Here is a 14,178-nt window from a genome sequence, read left to right on the forward strand (position 1 = left end):
TTAGATTTATTTTTTTAAAGCTTTTTTCAACAGGTGTGGCTGCAATTAAATAGGTAGTTTTCACAAGAATCTTCCTCTGGAGACCTGAAATGTGATCTTTACTTTTCCCAGTGTCCTTTACACCTTGCTTCAAAGTGATTAAGAACAACTCCACGTCTAAATGAGAAGGGATTTAAGTTACACGTGTACAGCACACCACCAGCCCAAAGCCCCAAAAATCAAGCTGGGGGGAGTGATCCCCTAATTTTTTCCATAAATACCTGGGCCTGTTTATGGAGGTACCTTGCAGGGCTCCTTTCATGCTGTGTCTGCTGATCTCATGGTGTAATACTCTGCTTGAAGGTGCCCAGGCACTACAAGGTGGAGGGTGATGCAGGAATTTGCATGGGCTTAAAGTAAGTTCTCATGACAGAAACTTTCTGTCAGTAAACCTGTCTCGTGGTATCGTTTAACCAGAAATAAAGCTTCTATAAGAAGTAGTTTTTCCCCATTTCTTTCCAAAATGTGAAGTATTTGGTGTATCCTGAAACTACTGTCTTTTACATCAGTTAATCAACAGATTACTCAGGGTAGTTAGCTATCTAGCATGCAAGTGTAACAGAAACATTATTTATATTGTGTTTTGTGTAGATACGAGATACCTTTTCCTAAGAGCTAGGAGACTGGCAGCTTCAGTTCACCAGTAGATTAACTACAGGAGATAGTGGGCCATTCACTGTCTTCTGGTTTTGTTTTTTTCAGAGGAGATGAGTTTCCGTAGTAAACTATTTATAATCAGCTCAGAGCCCACTGATTTTCACCCCAGTTGTTTTTGCATTCCAGACACATTCCTGTACTCCCCAGTAATAACTTTTAGCCTGAGGGAAGTTTGAAATGTAATCAGCTAGTTATTAGCACGAAGTCTGAGAATGTTTTTGCAAAGGATGAAGAAATTGAATGTGGGACATGAGCTGACAGAGGAGCTGGTTGTTGGGGGCATGCTTTGGTATGAAGCAGGCTGCCAGGTTTGGTCCAAATGTGGAGAATAATAATAGATTTATGGAACATTCAAACCTTGGAAAACCAGAAATGCTGATTTTACCCATGTCCATTTTATGTCACTTGAAAGACTTCTCCTTGCTTGCCAGCCGGGGGTGTTAGTATCTCCTTCAGTCTTAAAATTAGGCTTGAGTATCAGCACTGGGCAAAGACTTGTTTTTCGTGGTATGGGGGTGAACTCATGTCAAACACAGTAACAAGCCAAAGGAACATGTCACCGGACTTGCATTTGGAGAATGTTTATTTAACTACATGTTATTTAATGTCATTCACACTAGGTAGATTTAGTGATGTGATGTAATGATGATCAAGCAAATCCATTGAGTAACAAGTGACAGATCTCACTACTCATTTCATCAGGTAGTTTACCATTCGGATACATGAAAGAATTCATTACATATGGTCTATATTTTATGGGCATGTTTCATCTAAGTTATGATTAATCTATCATGTTAGTTATTTGGTGAAGTGCAAGTTGCTCAACTGGATAGTGGTACAGCATTTGAGGTGAATGCACAGGACCAGAGGTAGCATGGTTTAAGTCTTGGCACACAATACCTGTGTTTGCTCTAACGTCTCCTGACCCAGGTGTTTGGCTCCTGTAGGCTGGGAGCTTTGAGTGATGGGCTGAAGACCCTCAACAGCTACTCATGTGACAAAGTTTGTTCTCTGTCCTTGTAGTTGTGGTAAGGGGGTGTCATCACCCTTCTTGCCCGTCATGTTGCTTTCTAATAATAAGAGATGCAGTGTACTCCACTGGACAGTGATACAATGGGAGAAGGCAGTATATGTTCTAGAAGATCCCTTCTTATGGTGGTTTTCAACCCGTTCTGGTTTGCAGACTCCTATGAGTATGGGTGTGGTGTCAGGCTTAGAGACTCAAAGCCAGCTCTCAGCAGACTGGTTTTCCTTGGTTTTCATTCCTAGACCCCTAATAACTACTCCATAAATTCAGAGTCTAAGGATCAGTGGCTGGCAACAACTGAAAGTCAAATCAGCTGTTGGATAAGACTCTTCCAGTGAAGAAGCTGGCTGTGTCTTTCTGATCCGTGTAACTAGCCAAGAGCACGGCACCTTTCACGCTGGGTGGCAGGTGCCGTCTTGTCCTTGAGGGTCTGCTCCATGTGTAGCAACACATGGTTGGTCTCCATGGTGGGTTTAGTGCCATGTCCTGGTTAAAAGGGATCCCTGTTGTTGATCTGACCTGGAGTCTGAAACTGTGGCTACCATGTGAAGAGGAAGGGGACAGTTAATGTGTCATGTCAGGACTAGAGGTTGTCTGAATGTTATACGGGGAGGAAATGGAAGGAATTTCAGAAACGTTTTGACTGTGTGAGTAAACATAGTTCTGGAAATATTTCCTTTTTAACTTTGTTTTGGGACTTTCAAATTCTTTTTATTTTGGGGAGGGATTATTTGTTTATATATTTTACTTAAGGAGGGGAAATAAACTGAAAAGATGATACTCTGCTCATGGAGACACAACACTCAGTAGCTATTCTCAGCAGTGGCTCTCAAATTAATCTTTCCTTTGTGCTAGAGACACTGCAGATACTGTGGTTGATATTTGCCAATTAAATTAAAAATATAGCTGTATAGTGATGCATACTTATGTGGTGGCTGCATTTAGGAATTGCTTTACCACCTTACCAGTGTTTATACTACTGTTATATATTGTTACTCTGAAGTGCCTCCTGCAGCAGTTTTATTTGCATTAGTTTTATTTTTCAGTACTGAATTAGTAACCATTTAAAACTGTCAACCACATGTAAACAAGTGGTGCATAAGTTATGAATAACAACTTACCTTGAATTACAACTGCCTGTTTGTATTGCACAAGGCACAACGTTGGGGGAATTGTGAAATGACTGAATTCAGTGGTGCAGCATTATTTCTATTTATCTGGTTTCTTGTAGTCCATTTGAATAAATATCTTGATGCTCGCACGTTTCCCACAGCTGGCGATCCTGGTAGGGGGATTGCTGGATTGCCATGTTGTTGAAACATGCTGGCTCTGCTCCAGTCCGTCTGCCATGTGATGAGCAACGTTTTTGCAGGCTCTGTAGAAGCTGTTCTTCCTCGCTATGGAGCTCTTCAGTTTGGACCGAAGAGCTGCAGAGCTTGGATGGGGGAAAAAATATCATTATTAATTCATTTAACAATAATAAAATGTGTTTAACAAACAATTGATTTAAACATTAATTCTTCAAACAGTGCTGGTAGGCCCTGGTAACAGGTGGAAAAATGATGCTATTTTACTTTGCTTTGAAAACTGATACAGAGATGGACTTTTTAAAAAAATTAATATCCTCTTATTTTAATGCAGGAATTATCTGTGATATGCAAATTTATTTTTAAAAATTTGTTGCCTTAAGGACAAATCTCTTATGTACTCTGAGTATGACTTAGACTAATCAAGTTAATGAAGTGTTATTTGAGGTGATGTCAGTGAATGTACTTTGGTAAAATCTCCCCAAACATTCTCATTGTCTGGAGAATATTTCTGTCTCATTCTTTTCAATTAAGTATTTAGGGTTAGTTGCAGAGTAGAGTGGAGAAAAGCTGGCCAAGCTTTGCACTGAAGTTCAATAGCAGAACCAGTGGCGTGCAGTTCCTAAAGCCCTGCCGTGCCTTCTCAAATAATTGCCATTATTTTGTTACTGCTTTTTGTAATAGGAAGAGGTGACAAATTACACATGTGGATAGCTAATACTGAGGAAAGGTTAAATGAGAAGGGTCATTCTTACCAGTATGTGACAGATATTTGGAAACACATGAGTTAGAGTTTTCTTATATGTGGTTACGAAGATGCCCGAGATGATGTATTTTCATTTTGACATCAGTCAAAATGTGGGTGCTTGCTGTGGGTTTTCAATATTATTTGGTCATTTGCTTGGGAAAAAAAAAAAAAAAAGAAAACTTCTGATGACAGTGTGATGTCTGGTTTTTACTTTACTTTTTAAGTGTCAGACTGTGAATTTTTAACAATGACCAGCCAAAAAATGTTCCACCTGCAGAGCCCACCAGCTCGTACTAGGTTTGCACGCACGCTTCTTAATTGATTCAGGTTTACTTGCCTGCAAGTCCATAGAGAACAGTGCAGTTGCATGGCTCTGTGCAAGAGCATAATTAGCCTGTAGGATTGCCCTGACTTAAATAAAATGCTGATTTAGCATGTCAAATCCAGACTACCTGCATTATGCAAGAGGGAAAGAATTTGCCTGATTGTAGTCCTGTCAACACAAAGAGATTGCACCAGTATAACAAAATAGATTCCTAAAGTCTTGTTTAAATTGGTGCATGCTCTTGTCTGGATTCTATTAAAAAAATGTTAGTACCGAGAGCCACAATAGCTCACTCTGTTACCAAGGGCCGGAGCAGGCTCCAGTTGCATCAGACTATTGTTTTTTGTTGGAATCCTTTCGTGCATCCTGCACGTTTGCTATTCATCACTTCTAAAATATCAGTGAAAAAGATAGGTGGCATCTTCTCATCCTGAGTGAAATTTTCCTGGGTGGGATTTCTAATAAACTTCTAACTGCTTTCAATCTGGCCATGCCTTTATAGTTTAAAATTAATAAATTTCCATTCTTCAGAGCCTAGAGCTGACAAAACTTTTACTTGAACTCTCTCTCTCTCTTCAATTTACTCAATTCTGCCTGTGTTTAGGAGAGGGCCAGTACAGCCATCCGTAGTTCCTGAGGTATGCCAGCCAGTATGTGGGCAGAAGAAAAGTTAATATATAGGATGTCTTTTTGGAATACTTGTGGCTTTGTATAATTGTCCTGTCTAGAGGAGTGGAATTTTTCTTGAAAAATCCTCACCTATCCATAGATCTTTGTTTTATGGTGCTGCTGTTTAAATAGATTGTTTGAAGTCCTTGCCTTGGAAATATCCTCCGTGCAGTTTTCTGAGCGCTTGTTTCCCTCCCACAGTAAAATGTAGTTTGAAGTTGGAAACACTCTTTTTTTGTTTATAATAAAAGGAAGTTTTGGAAGTAGATGCTACATAACCCCAAAGGATCGTTGCACTCTTTGAGCGATCTGGAATGTCAGAACTTCCCACGTGTACAAATTCACCAGGGAAACGTTGACAGATGCCTGACTGAAAGCTTGGATTGCACAGACTATATGGGAAGCTGCTCCCAAAGGTTTCCTCCATCATCTTGCTGACTTCCATGCTGTTATCATGGCCTGGCCACTGGCTGTACTTTAATGTAAGTCCAGGGATGCACATAATTCAGGTGCATTACGGAGGAACTCCCGAGTCTCGATATGTAGACCTGTGTTTGTTAAAATGGAGGGCTAGGCAGAAGTTAAGGTTGGTCATTGCCTTAGCCATCTGGTTTTGAACTCTGAGGTACTTTCTTGTCAGTTATGAAGGGGGAGAAAAAAACCCCAAACCCACGTTTGCACCCAAAACAAGAAACTGGAAGAAAGTTTATCTCTTTAATGTCTTCAAAAGACTTTACAGTGTTGTGACCTTATCATCCTTCTTAAAACACAGTCCCTAGCATGCCACGTTGTGTATCTAAAATGTATTTACATCTGCTTTACATCACTGCAGCCATGCAAAGCAGGCCGTATGTCTCTGTACCGCAGCTCACAGTTTACAGTGTGTGTAGTAGTGAGCAGGGCGGTGTTGGAGGGTGGCTTTAATGGGGCTGAGAGTGCTCAGTTTTCATCCCTGCTGCAAAGCATCCCTTTTGCTCCTCTGCCTCTGCAGTTTCTTCAGCTCTGGCATCTCGTTCACAATCCAGCCAGTGAAGCAAACGTTGAATTTCTAAATGGGCTATATTCATAGATTCAATTTCTAATTTATTATTCTTTATGTATATTTTCAGACAAGGTATTCTGTGGTAGGAATATTACCATTTTTGAAGGAGTTTGAACCCCCTGTAAAAGCCGTGCCCCTGTGTGCTTGGTTGACTCTTGTTTTGGCAGCTGCATTGTGCAAAAATTTCATTTTCTCTCATCATGCTTATTCCTTCCCAGGTGTTAAAATTAATATGGAGGGCAAAGGGATAGTCAATAAATGTGAAAAATAATGCCTGTAAGATAATAGCAGATGCTTTTTCATGCATGTAATTGCATCATGGAATTTTTTTTCACAAAGTTATTACAGAGACCAAGGCTGCTAAAGAGTTTACAGAAGGATTGAGGGGTGTGAGTAAAAGCCAGACGGTATCTTTACCAGTTAATCCCAAATATCCTAGAGCTGGAATTAGGTCCTCTTTTTGCTTTAAATGTAGAAACATCATATATCTCGTAGGTTTTGTGAGGAACCCTTAGGATATAGATAATCTTTTATCTGTAGCACGTTACTAAATTTGCTGGACTTCAAGCTTCCCTTGTAGAGCATGCTGTTTCCCCTGGCAAGACTGAAAAATCTGAGGCTTACCTTTTGACTCAAACCTACTTTTCTTTCCTATGAAGGTGTCAAGCTGTGCACTGTATTGAGTAAAAAAAAAAGAGTTCAAAACCCAGAGAGTCATTCCAGAGAACGGGCTCATCTGTCGTTCACTTTCAGGCTGTGGTTAGCGGCACACAAGCACCGGCCAAGCTGGTGGAGCAGAAAGTAAATAAGGGCAGTTGTAAACCCCAGGGTAGGGATCAGTCTCATTCGTCAGCCCGTCTTTCGTTTTGCCACTAGAGTTTAAAAATACATATGCAAATCTATTCCTGAGCCAGCAGTGGTAGACCTTTGTGTTTGAGCTGCACATCCGTGTGAATTTGCCTAGGCCCTTTTCTCCCCTGTTTTTTGTTTGTTTGTTTTTTTTATCCCACACAGGTGAGAAGATAAGAGACCAAAGGAGGATAGACCAGCAGCCTGCAACTTTATTTCTGCAGTCTAGCTATAAATGTAGATTGTGGGTTTGGGTACAGGGTTCCCCACTTAAAACTGGCAGATGTTGAATACCATAATTACACATATGTTGTTGATCAGCATTTTCCAAACCCACTGTTGTCTGTTAGCTGATCAAAAGTAAGTATTTTGCTAAACAAAAGAGGCATAAGAAAAACAGTGGTTTTCCATAATACAGAAGATGCCTCTGATTTCTCTGGCTCTTTGCAGTTCTTCTTTGGAGGTTATGAAGATAGGTTTGGGGTTTTGTTTTTTGGAGTTTCTTTTGTGTTTCCAGTCTATAAAGTTCTGTTTCTTATTATCATTGTTTCTGCTTTCCAGAGACCTAAGATAACAAGTTGGCTCATAAATTCCCTTTCTAATTTTAGCCACAGGAAATGTTGCTCCATACATTCAAAGTGCTTTTCCAGGTAGGCTGCTTTGTTACAATCCAGGTGTTTTGGGTTACGTGCTTTTGTTTGCACTGAGCTGGAAGTGGTTTTTATGGGTTAGAGGGTGGGACTTGCTTCATCGGAAATGCTGCTTTGCAGGTTGGAGAAAATGACTTTCATTTTTTTAAAGTCATTTGATGTCTTATTTGAGTGACAGAAAAAACCCATTGATATAAAAGACAGTGGTGTGCTTTCGGTTTCCAGCTACATTGCTGAAATATCTGGAGATAAAAAAGCTGAAATGCAGGACTACAACAGGACAATTCTTAAGAGTATTTTTAGGGCTTTAAAAAAAAAAAAAACACCTCATAAATTTTTTTTAATGTCATTCTACACAGCCATTCACCAGACTGGTAGGATGCCTTGTGTCTGACTTTCCTGGCACTTCCACCACTATTTTTTAGGAAAGATAGATATCATAATGTGGGGGCTTTTAGACTGTATTTAATAATATTGAAGTGTTCAGTAAACGACTGTGGTGTGCAATGTTGCACATAAACCACACATCACGCAGAAGCGGTAGAAATCTGCAAGCATTTTATATAGGGGTTATAAGAAATAACATAAAAGTCTTAATTGTGTGTGAAGAAGCTTGCTGGCTTGGCTCTGCAGGGACTAGGTGGCTTTCAGGTGTGAAGACGACAAGAGAAAGGGACTGTGCAATGCAGGACACCTCTGCCTGTGGTCTTCTGCAAGGAGGAAGTCTGTGACTGTCGGACCTCGCAGCACTGACCTCTCCTGCTGGATATGAGGGACGAGGTCGTGTGCTGAGGGAGAGGAGTGGTCTGTCCGGCTGCCCCTGGTACCTGGAGGAAGGATGGCAAGAGAGATGCTGTGCCTGGAAGAGGAGTAATTCTCAGTGATGCTGGGGAAGTTGTCTACATGCGTTTGCTGTATGGTTATAGAAACATGTTCTACTCATCTCTGAAAATCCTGTTTAGTTTATGTGGGAAGGTGTGAAAAAGGTGAAGGTCTAGAAAAAGTAAAAATGAGAGAAGTGTGAGTTTGTAGTCAGAAGCAAGCAAAAGCAGCACCCCATGGGTATGTGTGGGGTGGGAGCTATTACAGCCTTGTAGCTGGAGTAAAGATTAAATGTAAAGGCAAAATACCAAGAACAGTACCCCTTCCCTTCTCTCTGATCCTTCCTGAGGAGTGAGGGAGAACAGCACTTTTTTAGATGTTGTGTCTAGTGTTGTTTAACCAGAGCTGCCGGTAGTTCCTTCAGGAAATCAGATAAACTCGGTTTGGCACAGCCCGTTGGGCACAGCTGGCAGGCTGGTTAGGCAATTGTTTCCACTCTTGGAGCATCTTGTAAACTTGCTGGAAAAGTTGTTTCTCTTGCAGTTAAAGATCAGGCTAATGTCCCTGCATCCCAGGCACGATGCCTTGGAGGGAACCTGTACGGTTCTGCAGTAGAAGCCCTGCACTCTCCTCTGCTCAGCACGGGCAAGCAGATGTTTGATCGTCTGGCCATGCCTCCGTGGGGAGGGAGGTGCTGCGAGTGCTTGTCCTGTAAGTGGCCTCCTAGCACGGCCCTTGGCACTGCACAGTCCCACGAGTTCTGGGCTGCTTCAGAGGTTCAAGCAGAAATTGATTAGGTTTTTTTAATTTTTTTTTTTTTTTTTTTTTCCCCAGTTGCTGACATGCTTGGCTGCAATTTTGTCTCTAGGCACTCTAATTACAATGCAGTCATTTCCTTGAAATTAAAAATATACCTGTAGGCCTTTACATGCCTGTGTTTCTGAAAGCCAAAAGTCTAGAGCTGAGCTTCAGAGTGACTTCATCAAGTTGTGATGTAAAATAGCTACTCGAGCATAGCATTTTCGCTCTCTCAACTGTGTCAGTTCGATTGACTGAAAGATGTTTTGCAGGGATATCACAACCCCTGTGATTATCCGGTTTGTATTTACCATGTGCTGTTGCCCAGGTAAGGATGTTCCTCTGAGCTTTTGCTTCTCTCTTTGTTTCTGCGTACACAACTACTTTAACCATGAAATTATTAGAAGCGTCAAGGGGGAAAACCTTCTGAAGTTATTTCTTACGTGTAACAATCTTTTGACAAATAAAGGTTGCAGAATAGGGAAAAAAATGTAAGTAACCCTATTTACATTTAAAGTTGCACATTTCTTGGCACTCAGTTCAGCTTGGTTACTGGGTACCTCTTTGAAGATGCCTCAGTTGATCTGTGTTATGTTGACTACGGAGTCTATCTAGGAAAAGGATTTTAGATTTCCAATTCATCCATTTTCAGATTTGCTCTCTAGTGAAATACAGAGTGAAAGTTTCTGTTCTTCAGTTTCTAACGTTGCAGCATTTCGTGTTCTAGTTGAACATTGTGGGCAGTTGATCCTTCGAGTAGCTGCACGTGTTACCAGTGCACGTTGGTACCGCTGTGCAGTGCCGTCGGGCGCTCGGGTCAGTGGCCCTGCTTGGCTTTTGCTGCTTCTGAGGTTTCTTGTTGTGGTGTAAACTACCAGTTCTCAGTTCAATTGATGAGAATGTTGTGCTGGGGAGAAGGAAGAGGTTTGCATGAACCCTCTGTGCAAGAGTGGGTCTAATAAAGTGAGAAAATAGTCCCCATACATACAGATTTGGCAACTATTGAATTTTAAGAACGAGGGAGAGTATTTGCTACTGAAAATCACCTTTAGATTCAGCAACAATTTGGACCCAGAGGATGTTAAAGCTCCTGGAATGATGGTGTACACTGTATTGTTTCTTGCACAAACATTAGGCTAGGTTGGTACGTGAAAAATTATTTAAGCTTTGACAAGGGGAAAAAAAACAACATGGAAAAGCTGGATATAAGTCAAAAAGAAACTGCAATTAGAAGAAGTAAATCCATTTCTGTTCTTTTTTTTTCCCCCAATTGTTATTTGCCTGTCATATTACATTCCAGAAGTTGCAGTTAATAATTTATTTTACAGAGCAAGTCAAGAGTCTAATGAAATTGTATAGCAACATATTTTATTGTATGAGGAAACCTAACTGTAGGTCTTTCCCTGGAGTGGTAGTGACTGAATACCAGTATTTTCACTCCCAGATTTTTGGCAAAGTGCAAAGATGATGTCTTTAAAAGGCGTGGAGAAAACTTTTCATTGTATTTCTAAAAAGAGAAAGCAAGAGCTGATTGATTGCAGAGAAGCATGACCCAAAAGTGAGTTACCACTCATCAGTTCAGAAATAAAGTAGCTAAGCCAGTCCTGAACTGCAAAGCTTTTTTTATGACCTTGCTATACCACTACTAGTTACTTGTATCAGAGTTATATAAAATGAGATACTAAATTATTGAAAGATAATAGCTAATGTTGTTCATCACAGTGGACTGCAGCAGGTGATTAAAATTACTTTCTAGCTGGAAAGTAGTTCTTGCCCTCAAGTGGGAGTGGTGAGAGACACTGTGGTTCTCACAATGGAACAGTTTTCATGCAAATTCTAATTTTGTGAGGTAAGATACCGCAAAAGTAGGGGGTTGTGAAAATAGAGCTCAGTTAGTTTTGTAAATTTGTACTTGATTATTTGGAAAGAGATATGATTAAATGATTAAAGTATGTAGACTCTAAGGGGAATGATGGAAAGATAATGAAGGAGAAGCATTAGTATAAAGCTATTTGGTAAAAGGGGGCATAATCAATACTATTTGTGTTTTATTACATCAATACAAGGAATATTACTAGTCTTACAGAACAGAGGGCTGTATACTGGGAAGCACTTACTCTGGAAAGGAAGGTCACCTCTTAGTTAAATTCTGTTTCCCCATACTGCAACTAAAAAGGTGAAGCGATTCGTGGAGGCGGGAACAGAGATATATAAGAAGAGTGGGATTATATTTTTATTAAATGAATCAGTAAGACCATGACTGAAATATTCCCATTGTTTTTTGGTGTCTCTTAGAATAAGTGCTAAAAAGGGTTTCAAAAGCATTTGAAGTTCATTAGATAGAGATGTGAGAAGTATGACACATTCACTTTGCCAGAGAGAAAGTAATTTTCCTGTCTGCTATCAATAGAGGGCTAAAAAGTTTTAATTCCGTACAGAGAAGCATCAACAATTGAACCTTGAATCTTCTTTTACCGAGGAATTGCTTATCAGTATTTGTATTAATCCCCCATCTCTTGATCTGTAGGAGAAGTCATCCCATCTTTAAAAGATGCATGTAGGAATGCCCTCTACCTATGTAAAAATCAGGTTAAATTGGTGTAACAGCAACTTCTGTCCAGAAGTCACAAGGATTAATGATCTGAAAGAAAGGAAATAAATGACTTAATTAAGGACTTGAAGAACCAGAACATCTTTTCTCTCCCTTTCCCTGTACCTTACCAGCAAGTGACTTCCCACTAATTATCTGAGATGGTTTTTCTCTGCAAACACAGCTACAGTTGAAGATGGCAGAGTTGCTGCAGCCTGACCCATCCCGGTATAACCCAGCAGCTAGCAGGGTGCAGGCAGGGAGGCAGCGCTTGGGCAGGGGGCCCCCAACCTCTGCCTGCCCCTGCCTGCGCTCACGTTGCTGAACTTTCCATTCGCTCTGCAACAACCGGGTTTTCTCACGCTACCAAAACCAGGTTGAAGACTGGGATGTTTATACACAGCCTTATTTATACTTTTGTTTATTTTTGTGCATACAGAAAATAATTTGTGTGTGAGTACATGCATATGATTTTTTTTTATTGTTATTAGGAGTATTTTTTAGTGTTCAGGATGATTTTTTTGTAAGTTCAGAGAAATACCACTGATGATAAAAAAAAGCTATCTGAAGACAGAAACCAAGTACAGAGATTTCCTAATGCTCCTAAAATTCAACAGTAATAGGACTAATAAACCCACTACAGTTTTATGGAGATCTCACCTGTTAACTGTTTTGACAAAAATACACTTTACAAACACTGCCATGTCAATATTCAAAATGGTTGAATTCAAGAAATAAGTTTTGGCTCAGCATGCAGGAGCTGTTACTCTTTATAACGCTTACAGATTTTCCGAACTTGAAGACATGTGAAGGAAATGGCTTGTGTTTCTCAAAGATAACCGACGTAGCTCATTTTTCCCCCAGGGCAGAAAATACTATATAAGTTAAATTGGTATGTTGTGGGGTGGGTTGTTGTAGCCAGTTCCCAGTCTTTGCTTCCAAGAGCCATCTCTGGAAAAAGCAGAAATGCGCTGCAGGATAGAGCCTGTCAGAGTACAGATTTGCTATCAGGCAGTTTGAGGTTGTGTTATTTTTCAGCATTTATTTTGAATAAATTTGGAGGAAGGAAGTAAGTGTAAGATTGAGAATGGCAGGAGGGGGGAGAAAGGGTGAGCTTTCATTTCATAAATAGCAGTACAGGCATCTCGTAGCACTTTCTTCATTGCCATGTCTTGAGTTACATTGTTGCGCAGCAACACGCACCAAAATTGCACCATGTTTGCTGGTTTTCACATAAAATAGCAGCTCCTCTGTTCACTTATTCATTTGAGATTGTGGTGTTACCTAGTTGATTTAAACGTGCTGGGTGGTGGTGTGAATGTTTTTCACTCCATACACCGTTTGTATGGAAAATGACAGTGTTGATTGCACTCATTCATTGGACGTGTAGAAGGAGGAAGAGTACTGTTCTTGTGAAATACGTTTTTGTTACATCGATACAGTTCTTCTGAATTAATGACCCCTGGTTTTATACCAAAATATTTCAGACTGAACGTAGGAGTGGCTTTGTGAAGTGACACAGAATTGCAAGGAATACCAAAGCAAATTGAATTTTCTTATCATAAGCAGGATTTATTAACAAACAAAATATTAGGTAGGTGATGTTAGTAAAGTTCTGTAAAGATGAAAGATTCTTACACCTCCTAATTTTCCAAAACTTTTAAAAAATAACGTTTTTTTGTTATTTGCTCTCTGGAGACCCTGACCTTGCATTCAGCACTAGGAGTAGCCCTGCTGACTTCTTGCTAAACGTATGCTGTGATTCAGCAGGATAGTGGCTTTTCTCTGTCCAATTTCAAGTCACCCATTTCAAATAACGCCTCTTGTTCAGGGGCTGGGGAGCACGAAGAGGTAATAAAGAGATTTTTATAGTTCTTGGTGCCAACAACCAGCCATTTTAGCCAACTTTAAACCCTGCAGCTCAGTCCTGTGGGGCAAAACATGTCATAGTGGCTGTAGGCTGGTGGGTTTGCCACGGATGGGAAGGACGAGGGGTGGAGCAGGGTCGAGGAGCCGCAGCCCACTGTGGTTTCAGGTTGGGGCGAGGGTGGATTCTGCTTTCCCAAACACATTTTTAATTACTGCTGTACTGTAGCCTTTTCCCTTTTTCTTCGGTGTGGAGCTCAAACTGGAGATAATTTTACTGTATACAACAGAATGACAAAATAATTATGCTGTGCAGCACAGTAAGACATAAAAAGTGCCTTTTCAAAAATACAAAAAACAAAGAAAATATGTTTGTTCAGAAAAAAAACCAGAGGAGTAATAGGAGTGGTAAAAAAATTCCTGTTGCTTTAAGGTAGCTTTTGAAAATAGAAGTAGTAAGCTTAATGCTCCAGCTTTTACCACAGTAAACATATAATTGTAAGCTGATTGTGGTGAATTCCTTAAATGGCAGCCCCCATCAATATAAGTTTTAAAGAGACAGCCCTACATCTGGAAGCCAGCAGCAGCTCAGGATTTTATTAAGTGGCACTGCCAAATAAAATCCAAGTGCTACTATATACGATATAAAAATAAGGATTTGCTCTAGAGTAACATCTCAAAGACGTGAGTGCTCCGGAGTTTGGAGCTCTATGAGAGCAGCTTTTAAGCCTGAGGTGGAAATGGTCAATATGGATGCAGGTTTCTGCATTCGTGGTGGAAGCGTTCAAG

At 40.3% G+C, this 14,178-nt stretch overlaps 1 protein-coding gene across 4 annotated transcripts in view; it reads left to right on the forward strand.

The window, feature by feature from the left end:
• ADCY9 (adenylate cyclase 9) overlaps positions 1-14,178 on the forward strand; it is a 95,813-nt gene that overhangs the window by 32,171 nt on the left and 49,464 nt on the right. The gene's annotated exons all lie outside the window — the stretch shown is intronic.

This window comes from Strix uralensis, chromosome 16 (assembly GCF_047716275.1).
Source record: "Strix uralensis isolate ZFMK-TIS-50842 chromosome 16, bStrUra1, whole genome shotgun sequence".
In the NCBI taxonomy this organism is placed as follows: domain Eukaryota; kingdom Metazoa; phylum Chordata; class Aves; order Strigiformes; family Strigidae; genus Strix; species Strix uralensis.